The following is a 14,361-nucleotide window of genomic DNA, read 5'->3' on the forward strand; positions in this document are numbered from 1 at the left end:
TCAGCTCTTCCCTGCTGGCACATATTGTAGCATTCAGACTTGCCAGATCCCATAATCAAGTGAACCAACTTCCTAAAAAAAAAAAAATCTCTCTCTCTCTCTCTCCTACCCCCCTTTTTACACCCACACACAAACACACACACCCCCACACACATACATATGGGTTCCCTGTAATATTCTAGCTGTATCAATACCTATAAGAATCTTATCTATTCCTCAAAACCCATCTGTTCCCTAACCTATGATTATTTCAACCAGAATTTTTTTTTTAACTCTGGATTCCTTGAACTCTTTAAACACCCTTCTTTGCACCAGTGTAATTTATATTTGTAATAAATTCCCTACAAGGAAGTGTGCTGTCCTACCTCTGCTCCGAGTTACCCAAGGAAAACTACTTAACATCCCTAAGCTTCTATTACTTCATGGTAAAATGAGGAAAATAACTTCCTTAGTGAATTGATGTGTAGGGAATGGATATACTCACAGTATTGTGAAACATATATCGTAGAGTGAAAAATGTACTTAATACCACTGATTTCCTGGGAAGCTTGTGTGGCAATGAAATGAGCCATATTATATCCTGTCAGGCTCAGGAATGAAGACAGATCTGCAAGGTTAGGTCATAACTGAGTATCTCAAAGCACAGCCAATCTCCAATTCTTAAGAAGGAGCACAGAAAGGTGTAAATGGTAAGGCAAATCCACAACCAAAAAAAATCAGTCCAAGTCAAAGATAGCTGACTGGATTCAGTACTCTAGATCCAGGAAATTCACTCATTTGGGGAGAGTACAAGCAATTATTAATATGTTAAGTAAATGAAATAAACGCTCAGGGTGGGAATTTCTAAAAGTAAGAAATTAAAGTGCAAGGCATGTTCCAAGTCGCAGGGAAAGAGTTTCTCACAACAATGAAGCACCAGTAGTCACAGTGACTCAGTGAAAAATCAATGAACAACATTATGACCACCAGCCTGGGTCCAGCAGTGGTTCTGAGGATAAGATGAAGGCCAAATAAATGTGGTAGCTAGGTAAACTTCAGCTAATTGGATTAAAACACTTAGTGACAGACAGACAGTAAGCCTGAAGGACTCCTTTATTTTCATTTTTGTTCTTTTCTTTTGTGGTGTTGGGAGTTGAACCCAGGTCCTTGTGCACGTTAGGCAAGCATTTTACCACAGAGCTACATCCCTGGCCATGAAGGACTTCTCTGGTAGCATCTTGAGAAGATCAAGACTTAGGGACACCTCCCTCTTATCTGTAGTTGTGCTCACTTTCTTCATGCATAAATTGGCATCTTTGTTAAAAAGTAGGGGATTAATTTTATGAAGTCTAGTTTAATTACCAAAGGCCCCTCCGATTCAGTTGCATGGCAGGATCTGCATGGCAGGATCTGCATAGGAGTCTAAAACTAGGTGGAATTCTGGCTGAAATTAAAATTTCCTGTTATCGTTACTCCAATAGATAAAAGAGCCACTGATTGGATATAGAACAACCCCAGTATTTCCAGTCATGCCTGGCCAGCACTTAACTGTTCGTGTTAAGGTTTGCAAGCATAACAGGTACATTGATCGGTATCTCACTGCGAAGCAAAGTGAACACTCACATCAAGGCAACTTGGGTGGATTTATAATGGACTAATTTCAGGGAAGGTGCTAGGGTCTGGATCTGAAATGTCCTCTAAAGGCTCATATGTTAAAGACTGATCCCCAGCTGAATGCCATTGGAAAGTGGAGAGACTTTAAAAGGTGGGCTTAGTGGGAAGCACTTAGGTTATTGGGGTACATGCTCCTGAAACAGAGTGTGGAACCCTTACCGCCTCCTCCTCCCCTCCCCTCTCTCTTACTTTCCAGCCACACGCTCCCACAATGATGTACATACAGCCTCACCACAGGCCCAAAAGCAACAAGGCCAACCAATGATGGATTGAAACCTTTAACACTGTGAACCCAAATAAACATTTTCTTTTTACGAGTTGATTCTCTCAGGTGTTTATTATAGTAATGAAAAGCTGACTAACACAGTTAAGAAAATGATAAGGGATAGGAAGAACTCAGAAACACAGCACTTACCTCTCTTGGGCCCAGAGGAAGGAGGAGAGGGAATATTATGGAGCCTGTAAAGAAACAGAATCCATGCATAGCAGATGCCTTGAGAGAAATGATTAGTCTCCTTTGGATAAGGGTCACAGCCAGCCCAAGGCAAGCCATTCCCCTTTTTCCTTTTGATCCCCTTTAACTAAATGCATCCTGAAGCCAGGAGCATGGACCCCTATAGGGCAGCCTCAGGAAATGGGAGAAGGATAGAGAGCGAATCCCCAGGATTAAATGTAAATTATCTGGCATCTCTGGATTTCTGAAACATAACAGAATCCCCTTCTACCTCTATAACTGATCGGCCCCTCACTTCTTCCCCAGATGGTTCTCAAAAATACTCATTTCCCAAGGCTGCACCCTCAAAGTGCTCCTGCCTTAGTTAGGTTTCTGTCAGCATAACAAAATACCTGAGATAATTCACTTAAAAAAAAAAAGTAAAAGTTTACTTTGGCTGTGTTTTTTTTTTATTGATTGTTCAAAACATTACAGAGCTCTTGATAAATCATCTTTCATACATTTGACTCAATTGGGTTTTGAACTCCCATTTCTACCCCAAATACAGATTGCAGAATCACATCTGTTACATACTCACATTTTTACATAATGGCATATTAGTGACTTTTGTATTCTGCTACCTTTCCTATCCCCTACTATCCCCCCTCCCCTCCCCTCCCATCTTCCCTCTCTGCCTCCTCTGCTGTTGTTCAATTCTCTCCCTTTTTTCCCCTCCCCCTTGCCCATCATAACCTCTTATAATTTTGTGTATCATTGAAGGTCTCCTACCATTTTCATATGCTTTCCCTTCTCTCTCCCTTTCTCTCCCCCCATTCGTCTTTGTTTACTGTTAGTCTTTTCCTCATGCTCTTCCTTCCTGTTCTGTTCTTAGTTGCTCTCTTTATATCAGAGAACACATTTGGCATTTGTTTTTTAGGGCTTGGCTAGCTTCACTTAGCATAATCTGCTCTAATGCCATCCATTTCCCTGCAAATTCTATGATTTTGTCATTTCTTAGTGCTGCATAATACTCCATTGTATATAGATGCCACATTTTTTTTATCCATTCATCTATTGAAGGGCATCTAGGTTGGTTCCACAGTCTAGCTATTGTGAGTTGTGCCGCTATAATCATTGATGTGGCCCTATAGTGCGCTCTTTTAAGGTCCTCAGGGAATAGTCCGAGAAGAGCGATAGCTGGCTCAAATGGTGGATCCATTCCCAGCTTTCCCAGGAATCTCCATACTGCTTTCCAAATTGGCCTCACCATTTTGCAGTCCCACCAGCAGTGTACAAGTGTACACTTTTCGCCACATCCTCGCCAACACTTATTGTTGTTTGACTTCATGATGGCTGCCAATATTACTGGAGTGAGATGGTATCTTAGAGTGGTTTTGATTTGCATTTCTCTGATTGCTAAAGATGGTGAGCATTTTTTCATGTACTTGTTGATTGATTGTATGTCCTCCTCTGAGAAATGTCTGTTCAGGTCCTTGGCCCATTTGTTGATTGGATTATTTGTTATCTTATTATTTAATTTTTTGAGTTTTTTGTACATTCTGGATATTAGGGCTCTATCTGATGTGTGAGGGGTAAAAATTTGTTCCCAGGATGTAGGCTCTCTATTTACCTCTTTTATTGTTTCTCTTGCTGAGAAAAATCTTTTTAGTTTAAGTAAGTCCCATTTGTTTATTCTTGTTGTTAACTCTTGGGCTATGGGAGTCCTATTAAGGAATTTGGAGCCCGACCCCACAATATGTAGATTGTAGCCAACTTTTTCTTCTATCAGACGCAGTGTCTCTGATTTGATATCTAGCTCCTTGATCCATTTTGAGTTAACTTTTGTGGCTGGCGAGAGAAAGGGATTCAATTTCATTTTGTTGCATATGGATTTCCAATTTTCCCAGCACCATTTGTTGAAGATGCTATCCTTCCTCCATTGCATGTTTTTAGCCCCTTTATCAAATATAAGATAGTTGTAACTTTGTGGATTAGTCTCTGTGTCCTCTATTCTGTACCATTGGTCCACCTGCCTGTTTTGGTACCAGTACTATGCTGTTTTTGTTACTGTTGCTTTGTAGTACAATTTGAACTCTGGTATTGCAATACCTCCAGATTCACACTTCCTGCTTAGAATTGCTTTTGCTATTCTGGGTCTTTTGTTTTTCCATATGAATTTCATGATTGTTTTATCTATTTCTACAAGAAATGCCGTTGGGATTTTGATTGGCATCGCATTAAACCTGTAGAGAACTTTGGGTAATATCGCCATTTTGATGATGTTAGTTCTGCCTATCCATGAACAGGATACATTTTTCCATCTTCTGAGATCTTCTTCTATCTCTCTCTTTAGGGTTCTGTAGTTTTCATTGTATAAATCTTTCACCTCTTTTGTTAGGTTGATTCCCAAGTATCTTATTTTCTTTGAGGATATTGTGAATGGAGTGGTTTTCCTTATTTCCATTTCAGAGGTTTTGTTGCTGATATACAGGAATGCCTTTGATTTATGCATGTTGATTTTATAACCTGCAAATTAGAGCAGAAATCAACGAAGTTGAAACAAAAAAAACTATTGAAAAAATAGATAAAACTAAAGTTGGTTCTTTGAAAAAATAAATAAGATAGACAAGCCCTTAGCCATGCTAATGAAAAGAAGAAGAGAGAGAACTCAAATTACTAACATACGGGATGAAAAAGGCAATATCACAACAGACACTACAGAAATACAGAAGATAATTAGAAAGTATTTTGAAACCCTATATTCCAATAAAATAGAAGATAGTGAAGATATCGATAAATTTCTTAAGGCATATGATTTGCCCAGATTGAGACAGGAAGACACACACAATTTAAACAGACCAATAACAAAGGAAGAAATAGAAGAAGCCATCAAAAGACTACCAACCAAGAAAAGCCCTGGACCCTATGGGTATACAGCGGAGTTCTACAAAACCTTCAAAGAAGAATTAATACCAATACTTTTCAAGCTATTTCAAGAAATAGAAAAAGAAGGAGCTCTTCCAAATTCATTCTATGAGGCCAACATCACTCTGATCCCAAAACCAGACAAAGATACTTCAAAGAAAGAAAACTACAGACCAATATCTCTAATGAACTTGGATGCAAAAATTCTCAATAAAATTCTGGCGAATCGAATACAAAAACACATAAAAAAAATTGTGCACCATGATCAAGTAGGATTCATCCCTGGGATGCAAGGCTGGTTCAATATACGGAAATCAATAAATGCTATTCACCACATCAATAGACTTAAAGACAAGAACCATATGATCATCTCGATAGATGCAGAAAAAGCATTTGACAAAGTACAGCATCCCTTTATGTTCAAAACATTAGAAAAACTAGGTATAACAGGAACTTACCTCAACATTGTAAAAGCTATATATGCTAAACCTCAGGCTAGCATCATCCTAAATGGAGAAAAACTGAAGGCATTCCCTCTAAAAACTGGAACAAGACAGGGGTGCCCTCTATCACTGCTTCTATTCAACTTAGCTCTCGAAGTACTAGCCAGAGCAATTAGACAGACAAAAGAAATTAAAGGCATAAAAATAGGAAAAGAAGAAATTAAGTTATCGCTATTTGCGGATGACATGATAATATACTTAACAGACCCAAAAGGGTCTACAAAGAAGCTGCTAGAGTTAATAAATGAATTCAGCAAAGTGGCAGGTTATAAAATCAACACGCATAAATCATTGGCTGTGGTTTTATAGGTTCTAGTTCATGATGAATTGGCGCCATTGCTTTGGGGCCTGTGGTAAGGCAGGGCATCATGGCAATAGTGCAGGATAGAGCCATACTGCTCATCTTATAGCCAGGAGGCAAAGGAGAGAGAAAGAGGCCAGAGTCCTACTATCCCCTTCCAGGGCACACCCTCAGCGACCTAAGGACTTCCCACTTATCAACAATTCTGTTCCATCCTAATAGCTCCACCCCTGAACTCCTGGGTCTTAGGGAGATATTCAGCATTCAAATTATAGCTGCTCCCTCTCAGTCTGTACTGATGGATTTAATTATTATCACTATGAGGATTCTGGAATATAGTCCCAGCTCTAAACTAGTCCAACTGCCTGCTGAAAAACTAGACTCAGATGGCTATCAGTACCTTCGTATCAAACCCACGCTGTCAGCTCCAGACTGCTCATCCTCCTACCGACACCAACATTCCTCCTATTAGTCATTCTTACACGTTCAGTCTTATACATAACCTTCCTCTAAGCCCAGTGCTCTAAAAAAAAAAAAAAAAAAAAAAAAAACTTGATAACTTCCTCTTACTTGTCTTGTTAGCAGAGCATAATTTTTGTAGCTTGTCATTCTTGGCTGTTTCCATGAGTTTCCAGCTCAGTTTTTCATTCCTTTATCATGCAATCACCCTGTACATAGTCTGTCCTCTACCTAGAATTCCACTGGTGACTGTCCTTATTAATGTCTTTGCAAATGTTTTCTCAAAAAAATTAAAATTCAAAAATAAAAGACAGGCTGGGGTTCAACTGACTGGTAGAGTGCCTGGTTAGCATCCACAAAGCCCCAGGTTCAATCCTCAGCCCCGAGGGAAAGAAAAGATGAAAAAGGGCTGAGCACGGAGCAGGGTGGTGGAGTACTTGCCTAGCACACACAAGGCCTTGGGTTTGATCCAAAGCACCACAGAAAATAAATAAATAAATATATTAAAATAACATAAAACTTAGCAAATATTTTCTCTGTGCATGAATTGGCCTTTTTCTCCATCAATTCTCCAAATTCTCTGTGCTTAAAATCAAAGCATATGCCACAGCACTCTTCCCTCCAAAGATCTTTTATATTTTACAAAGCCTTTTTGGATTTTTCTGAACTGCATAGGATCTTTTCCTTTTTGAACTCCTAAAAAATTTTCTGCTCTTTTATTTTACACTAGCCTATAGAGTATTTCTGTTTTTCATCTTACCCTTATATTATAAGCTTCTTAGAAGCATGGCCTATACCAACTTTTTTCCATTTTATATTTCCTACAATAGTAATGTAGGGTACTTCACAGAAATATTTTTAATTTTTCAGCCACATTAAAATTTTGATTCATGATAGTTTTTTTTTTAAAGAAAGAACTGACTATATTATACACTGTCCAACATGACTATATTCCATGTGTGATTCCCCCTGGCAGAAAGGCGTGGAGTCTCACTGTCAGTGTGGTCTCTTGTTTACAATGAGGGTGTTTGCCAGAGCATGTGATTTAGTCAGCTTTTTCGCTGCTATGACTAAAATATCTGACAAGAACAATTTTAGAGAAGGAAAAATATATTTGTGGGCTCACATTTCAGAGATCTCAGTCCATAGATGGCCAACTGCATTCCTCGGGGCTCGAGGTGAGACAGAATATCAGGTGAAAGAGTGTAGTGACGGGAAGCAGCTCAGGATATCACATCAGAAACAGTCTCCACTCGCCAGATTCAAAATATATACCCCAAAGGCACATACCCCCATACTCACCTCCTCCAGATACACCCTACCTGCCTCTAGTTACTACTCAGTTAATCCCCACCAGGACATTAATTCACTGATTATGTTAAGGCTCTCATAACGCAATCATCTCACTTCTAAAAGTTCTTGTTGTGTCTCACACATGATTTTTTGAGTAAGACCTAATATCTAAATCATAACAGCATGCCTCAGTCTTCTAACTCCTTATTACCTTCCCTGTCAGATTAGTAAAAGATAAAGACCAATGAGAGTAGTATATTTTATAAATAAAGCCTCTTGCAGCTAAATAATGTGTATAATATATGTTGAAGAAATGAATGAGTAAATGAAAGATTTCATGTATATTGTCTTAGTTCAGGAGCTGGGGATATAGCTCAGTTGGTAAAGAGCTTGCATCACATGCACAAGGCTCTGGGTTCAATCCCTGGCACCACACACACACCAAAAAAAAAAAAAAAAATATATATATATATATATATATATATATATATACACACACAGAGAGAGAGAGAGAGAGAGAGAGTCTTTGTGTTGCTATAACAAAATATCTGAGACCAGATAATTTATAAAAAACAGAAATTTATTTCTTTCATTTATGGAGGCTAGGGGTTCAAGATCAAAGTGCTGACAGGTTCAGTAGACAGAGCCTTGTTGCTGTATCTTTGGATGGCAGAACACTGTGCCCTTACATAGCAGCAAGGACAGAAGGACAAGAAACAAAACTTTCTCCATCAAACCTTTCTACTACAGTATTGATTCATTCCTGAGGGCTCTTACATGCCTCCTCAATACCATGCGTCCTAACACTGTTGCATTAGAGATTGATTTTCTAACACATGAATTTTGGGGGACACATTCAGACTGTAGTACAAATCATGCCTGGTACTAGGCATGTTTTCTCATTATTGTGGTTGTACATGATGCAGAATTACATTGGTCATGTATTTATATATGAAGTTAGGAAAGATATGTCTGATTCATTTTACTTTCCTAATACCACCCCATCCCTTTCCTTCATTCCCCTTTGTCTAATCCAATGAATTTCTAATCTTCCCCTCCCTTGTTGTGTGTTAGCATCTACATATCAGAGAGAACATTCTGTCTTTGGTTTTTTGGGACTGGATTATTTCACTTAGCCTGATAGTCTCCAGATCCATCCATTTACCAGAAAATGCCATAATTTCATTCTTCTTTATGGTTGAGTAATATTCCACATTTAAAAAAAATCCATTCATCTATTGTATGGAATTTGGTTGGTTCCATAGCTTGGCTATTTTGAATTGAGCTGCTATAAACATTGAAGTGGCTGCATCACTGTAATATGCTGACTTTAAGTCCTTTGGGCATATGCCAAAGAGTGGGATAACTGGGTCAAATGGTAGTTCCGTTCCAAGCTTTCTGAGGAATATTCATACTGTTTTCAGGAGTGGGTGCACAAATTTGCAATCCCACCACATCCTTGACAACATTTATTGTTGCTTATATACTTAATAATTCCATTCTGACTGGAGTGAGATGGAATTTCAGTGTGGTTTTTAATTTGTATTTCTCTGATTGCTAGAGATGTTGAACATTTTTCATATATTTGTTGACAATTCGTATTTTTTCTTCATCCCCCTCCTCCTCCTCCTCCTTCTTTGGGCCAGGGATTGAATTCAGGGGAACTTAACCACTGAGCCACATCCCCAGCCCATTTTTATATTTTATTTTAGAAACAGGGTCAAGCTGAGTTGCTTAGGGCCTTGCTAAGTTGCTGAGACTGGCTTTGAACTGGCAATCCTCATGTCTCAGCCTCCCAAACCACTGGGATTACAGGAGTACCCCACTGTATTTCTTCTTCTGTGAAGTGCCTGCTCAGTACCTTAGCCCATTTATTGATTGGGTTATTTGTTTATTGGTGTTAAGTTTTTTGAGTTCTTTGTATACCTGGAGATTAATGCTCTGAGGTGCTGGTGGTAAAGATTTTCTCCCATTCTGTGGACTCTCTGTTCATGTTCTTGATTGTTTCCTTTGCTGTGAAGAAGCTTTTTAGTTTGATACTATCCCATTTATTGATTCTTGATTTTACTTCTTGTGTCTCATAAGTCTTATTGAAGAAGTTGGTTTCTAAGCTGACATGGTGGAGAGTTGGGCCTACATTTTCTTCTAGTAAGTACAGAGTCTCTGGTAAAATGCCTAGGTCCTTGATCCACTTTGAGTTGAGTTTTGTGCAGGGTGAGAGATAGAGGTTCGATTTCATTCTGCTACATATGGATTTTTGGTTTTCCCAGTACCATTTATTGAAGAGGCTATCTTTTCTCCAATGTATGTTTATGGCGTCTTTGTCTAGTATGAGATAACTATATTTAGGTTGATGTGTCTTCTATTCTGTTCTGTTGGTCTATGTGTCTGGTTTTGGGCCAATACCATGCCATTTTTGTTACTGTAGCTCTGTAATATAATTTCAGGAATGGTATTAGGATGCTTCCTGCTTCATTTTCCACACTAAGGATTGCTTTATTAGGCAGAATTGAAAATAAGGACTTGGCCAGATATTCACATACTCTTGTTCATAGAAACATTGATTATAGTAGCTAAAAAGTAGAAGCATCCAGATATCCATCAATAGATGAGTGAATAAACAATATGTGGTATATTCATGCAATGGAATATTTTTGCCTTAAAAGGAAGTGATATATGCTACAATGTGGAAGAATATTGAAGAAATTATGCAAAACTAAATAAACCAGACATAAAATGATGAATATTGTATGATTCCACTTATATAAGAAATCTAGAATAGTCAAATTCATAGAGACAGAAAGTAGAATAGCCATTCCCAGGGGGTGAGAAGTAATCACAGTCAGTTATTGTTTAATGAGTGCAGGGTTTAAATTTGGATGGTGGAAAAGTTCTGGAGAAGATAGTAGTTGATGGTTGGCTCAATAATGAGTATGTACTTAATGCTACTGAATTTTACATTGAAACAGTGGTTACAATTGCAAATCTTTGTATATTAGATCACAGTAAAGAATTCTTAAATGAGAAGTAGAAATGTATTCATCAGTTTTGTAAATGTTGGAGTATAATAATTGTATAAAATATATGTAGAGAAAACCTACATAGTTTGTGGTAACCAGAATAAGTTTCAAGCTAAATAATGATAAAGGAGTTCTCCATGTGCATATAGGGAATTTCCTAAATTTTGGTCACTAAGAAAGATCTGAGCAGCACTCTCTTATTTTGTTTCTGGTGCTATTACAAATACCTGAAACTGGGTGATTTATAAGGAATAGAAGTTTATTTGTCTTATGGTTCTGGAGGCTGGACCTATAAGAGCATTGGCTTAGTGTCAGTTCAGTGTCTAGTGAGGGCCTCTTTGTTGAACCATAACATGACAGAGAGTCTCACACTTCAAGATAGAGCAAGTGTGCTAGTTTAGGTCTCTCTTCTTATTATTATAAAGCCTATAATTCCATCAGGGAAGGCACTACTCTCATGACCTCATCTAATCCTAATTACCTCTCCCAAAGCCTTACCTCCAAATACCATTAACATATGTGTTATGATTTGGATGTGAGGAGTCCCCCTAAAGCCCCTGTGTTAATGCAGGAATGTTCAGATGTGGAAGGATAGGACTGTGAGATTTGTAACTTTATCAGTCCATCCCACTTTTAATACAACTGGGTGGTAACTGTAGGCAGTAGGTGGTAACTGGGGTGTGGCTGGAGGAAGAGGTGAGTCACTGGGGATGTGCCTTGGAAGGGTTCTCTTCCTTGGGGCTGTTCCTCCTTGCTGTCTCTCTGGCTTTCTGTCTGCCATGAACAGAGCAAAGCTCCTCTACATGCCATTTCACCATGATAGTCTGCCTCACTTTGGGTCCAGAGCTATGGAGTCGGCCCATCATGGACTAAATCCAAAATAAACTTTCCCTCCGCTAGCTTTTTCTTGACAGGGATTTTGGTCACCATGATGTGAAGCTGACTAACACAATATGATTTTGGGGATTCTATTTCCAACACATCAACATGGGGAAGAACCATAAAGACACTAAGTCAGTGATCATCCCAATGATTTTTGGTCTAAGTTAGGTTGTTCTTTGTTTACTACAGTGGTCTCTGAAGCTTAAGTCTCCAGTTCTTGTTTTCTATCAGAAGACAGAAGAGAATCTCAAGAACAAGGGTAAGGACAATGACCAGATGCCATCACATTATCAAGTTTGCTGAGGAAAGGCTCAAGGAATTCAGAGTTGGTTCTGATAGTTCTATGTAAAATCATAAATGGAAATTCAGTCACAGGAGCTCTGGCTGGGGTTCATTAATTGTGGTCATAGTTAGAAAGGACACTAGAGATCATAACTTGGAGCCACGGATGGCATCTCCCAGGAAAAATATAGGTTGCTTCTATAGTTTTAGTTCATCTTTCATATCCCAGTTGTTACTGAAGAAACTTACTATTTCACAATTAACAGATTTTCCTATCATCTGTTCAATATCAATTTGGCTGTCATAACACAAAACAGTATGAAAGTATAACTTCAAGCAGTTCAAGGTCAATATGGCAGCTTCACAATGCTTGCTATCATATTAATCTGTCAACCTAGTTTGTGGTCCTTAACGTCATGGTCCAAGATGTCTGGTTAAATTCAACAGCAAGCTGGAGATGAGAGAGTAGAGGGCATGCTCTTTCCCTTTGAAAGTGCAAAGATAAATTAGCTCCAACTCATCTGTAGTCTTAATGTTGACATTAAGAATGACAGTCAACTACCAGGTGAGATGGCACAAGCCTGTAATCCCAGCAACTCCAAAGGCTGAGGCAGGATTGCAAGTTCAATTCCAGCCTAGAAAACTTAGTGAGACCCTGTCTCAAAATAAAAAGGACTGGGATGTTGCTTAGTAGTAAAGCACCCTTGAGTTTAGTTCCCAGTACCAAAATATAAATAAATAAGAATAACAGTTGGGGTCTGGGGTGGTAGTTCAGTGGTAGAGCTCTTGCCTAGCATTATGTGAGGCACTAGGTCCAACACTGGGTTCAAGTCTCAGCACCGCATATAAATAAATAAAATATAGATCCACTGACAACTAAAAAATAAAAATAAAAGAATAACAGTTGGGCTGGGGTTGTGGCTTAGTGGTAGAGGGCTTGCTTAGCATGCATGAGGCACTAGGTTGATCCCCAGCACCATATAAAAAATAAATAAATAAAATCAGTCAACCAATTAACTGATGCTTTTTTTTTTTTGCATTAGTGGGTATTGCTGTTCTTGCTCTAGAATCACAAAATCTTACAAGTAAAGGGAATAGAGAGTCATGTCACCCATTCACCCAATACTTAATCCTAAACAACAGCCCCCAAGTGGTCATCTAACCTATAAAACCCTCCAGTGATAGCAGATTCACTTCTTCCTAGAGCAGTCTATTCCATTTCTGGAGAAGATTTCTAGAGAGTTAGTTTTTATTATAGCAGCCTCTCTTTAATTTCACATTTACACATCCATTTTCAGTCCCAAACTTCGAACCCCAAACTCATTCTGTCATTTGTACTCCTTGTCAACCAAATGTTGCTAAAGTCACAAAAAAAGTATCCATTGGGTCTTCTCCAAATCTGAGTTATTTGCTATTGGTTACCACTCTTAGATTCATACTTTTTGACAGCTTATCAAATTTCCCACTGTGGCTAAAACAAAACTTTATATACTTTCTCAACACCATTCCTATCCCCAAATTCCCAAAGATGCCCTCACTTCCTGTATGTATGTTTGTTTTCTTGTGTGCTTAGTAGATAAGCCTGCCTCTCAAGTCACTGTCTTTTCCACCTCTACATGTTTCTATTTTCACCAATTAAGATGATAAGCATCTATTGCCAAGAAATGCCCCAACGAATTCACTGTGTTCCTCTCAGCTTGTCATGTCTCTTCACATTGTCAGCCTTTTCCTATTGCTTACCTATTCTTTCTCCAATCTTTACCTTTTTTAATTGCCCCAAATCATTCTTATCATAAATCTCTTATATTTAAAAACAAGATGCAAAAGAAAACAATTTTCAATCCCAACAATCACTCTATCAGATATTCTTTCTCCCCTTTCCTTACAAAACATGTTTCTGGGAGAAAAGATGTATTTACCCATATCCTGAAGCTCTTTACCCCTTCATTGTACACTCTCCAGCTCCACCTCTGGCTTAGTGTTGATATCATGCTCTGGCATAATGCAAATCCCCCTCTTCTGTGACCTCTTCATACAATGTTATATTTCTCCCTACACCTACAATGTGAACCTTCAAAGTTCTGCCTTCTTTGAACTATATAAGCTTTGACTAAGGTGTGTTCACCTTAAAGCTTTCAACCTATTCTAAAGTGTTCTAGGGTCTGCTGCTGGACTCATCTGTCTAGCTAGGTGGAAAGTTGTATGAAGGCTCATGTCCCTCCTCGTACTTAGCACATGAAAACAGTATCAATAAATACTTGATGAATACTTTTTAACATTTGAGAAATTTACAATATTTTAAGTAATAATGAAGCCATATAATAAAAAGGTATCTGAGTAGCCCACCTCCCTTTCTCCAGTTTTCCCTATTTCTGTACTTCTTCTCTTTCCCCTCTACATTAAAGAGAGATTTGATAGCTGATAAAATTTGTGTGAGAAGCGGGAAGTGGTGGTGCACACCTGTAATCCCAGTGGCTCTGGAAGCTGAGGCAGGAGGATCACAAGTTCAAAGCCAGCCTCAGCAGTTGTGAGGCGCTAAGCTACTCAGTGAGACCCTGTGTCTAAATAAAATACAAAATAGGGCTGGGGATGTGGCTCAGTGATTAAGTG

The 14,361-nt window shown here is 38.6% G+C and overlaps 1 protein-coding gene across 1 annotated transcript in view; it reads left to right on the top strand.

Annotated features, from left to right (window-relative positions):
* Positions 1-14,361, top strand: part of Wdfy2 (WD repeat and FYVE domain containing 2) — a 252,580-nt gene that overhangs the window by 28,658 nt on the left and 209,561 nt on the right. The window lies entirely within an intron of this gene.

This window comes from Ictidomys tridecemlineatus, chromosome 6, assembly GCF_052094955.1.
Source record: "Ictidomys tridecemlineatus isolate mIctTri1 chromosome 6, mIctTri1.hap1, whole genome shotgun sequence".
NCBI lineage: Eukaryota > Metazoa > Chordata > Mammalia > Rodentia > Sciuridae > Ictidomys > Ictidomys tridecemlineatus.